Source organism: Otolemur garnettii, unplaced genomic scaffold (genome assembly GCF_000181295.1).
Source record: "Otolemur garnettii isolate 467f Iridium unplaced genomic scaffold, OtoGar3 scaffold00053, whole genome shotgun sequence".
NCBI lineage: Eukaryota > Metazoa > Chordata > Mammalia > Primates > Galagidae > Otolemur > Otolemur garnettii.
The window spans coordinates 4,571,343-4,573,066 of NW_003852448.1; the positions used below are offsets into that span (position 1 = coordinate 4,571,343).

The window sequence follows — 1,724 nt, forward strand, 5'->3', positions numbered from 1 at the left end:
AGAGAGTGAGTGGGAAGGAGAGGGGGTGAGGGGGAGAGAGAGAGGGAGAGAGGGAGAGTGAGGGGGAGAGGGGGAGAAGGAGAGGGAGAGAGAGAGAAGGAGAGGGAGAGGGAGGGAAGGAGAAGGAGAGGGAGGGAAGGAGAGGGAGAGATGGAAGGAGAGGGAGAGGGAGGGAAGGAGAGGGAGGGAAGGAGAGGAAGAGGGAGGGAAGGAGAGGGAGAGATGGAAGGAGAGGGAGAGGGAGGGAAGGAGAGGGATAGATGGAAGGAGAGGGAGAGGGCGAGAAGGAGAGAGAGAGGGAGGGAGAGAGAGGGAGAGACAGGGAAGGAGGGGGGAGAGGGGGGAGATGGGGAGAAGGAGAGAGAGGTAGAAAACAAGGGACAGGGGAAATGGAAAGATTTTTTGTTTTTCCAAACATCACTTATGTATTTTATATATTTTTATTTTTCACTTTTAATGTATTGACAATGTAAAATACCACAATGACAAAATCTTGTTGAAATACTTAAAGGTCACAGTACATGAAGGGTATGGTGATTAAAATTAATAAAAAAGAAAACCAACTAACATTTTCATTAGCCTTTCATATTTGGTATAGCTATCCCTGCCTTTGACGCACAGGAAAAGATCAATTTTCACATCCTTTTGGACAAGGCTTCCCACCCGGGGAGTCATAGCTCTGTTCTGCTGGGTGGCCCAGACCCTGACAGGCCAGCAGCCTGGCTCCTGGCTGTAATATTTCTCATGCTGAGGGCACAGCTGGGAGGGCACTTACTCCTCTGGAGAGGATGGTTGAATGGTCTGGAAAAGGAAGATGCCGAGTGTTAGGGCTGCAGGGAGACAGGAGACAAGGTATGAAGCACAGGAAGGTGACAGGACGTGCTGGTGCAGAGTCTGAGAACTGTGGAAAATCCTGAAGTAATTACTGAAAACACTACCGGGAAAAAACAGAGAAGACATTTCAAGTGAAAAAGAGCAGAGATGGTGAGAGGCCACACTACTCCAGGGAAGTTTTAGATGAAGTAGTGAGCTTGGAGAAGCCCAGGAAGCCTGGAGGTGGGACAAGTGATGGCAGATTAAAGACGACGGAGCTGATCAGGAGTCACCTGAGCAGGCACTGCTGAGCAGTCCAGAGACACAGGAGGCTGAACACTGGATTAAAGACAATGGAGCTAATCGGGAGTCACCTGAGCAGGCACTGCTGAGCAGTCCAGAGACACAGGAGGCTGAACACTGGATTAAAGACAAGGGAGCTAATCGGGAGTCATCTGAGCAGGCACTGCTGAGCAGTCCAGAGACACAGGCCCTGGATTAAAGACAAGGGAGCTAATCGGGAGTCATCTGAGCAGGCACTGCTGAGCAGTCTAGAGACACAGGCCCTGGATTAAAGACAAGGGAGCTAATCGGGAGTCATCTGAGCAGGCACTGCTGAGCAGTCCAGAGACACAGGCCCTGGATTAAAGACTGCGGAGCTAATCGGGAGTCACCTGAGCAGGCACTGCTGAGCAGTCCAGAGACACAGGCACTGGATTAAAGACGACGGAGCTGATCAGGAATCACCTGAGCAGGCACTGCTGAGCAGTCCAGAGACACAGGAGGCTGAACACTGGATTAAAGACAAGGGAGCTAATCGGGAGTCACCTGAGCAGGCACTGCTGAGCAGTCCAGAGACACAGGAGGCTGAACACCAGATTAAAGACTGCGGAGCTAATTGGGAGTCACCT

At 51.2% G+C, this 1,724-nt stretch overlaps 1 protein-coding gene across 4 annotated transcripts in view; it reads right to left on the reverse strand.

The window, feature by feature from the left end:
* DPP6 (dipeptidyl peptidase like 6) overlaps positions 1–1,724 on the reverse strand; it is a 928,521-nt gene that overhangs the window by 190,153 nt on the left and 736,644 nt on the right. The gene's annotated exons all lie outside the window — the stretch shown is intronic.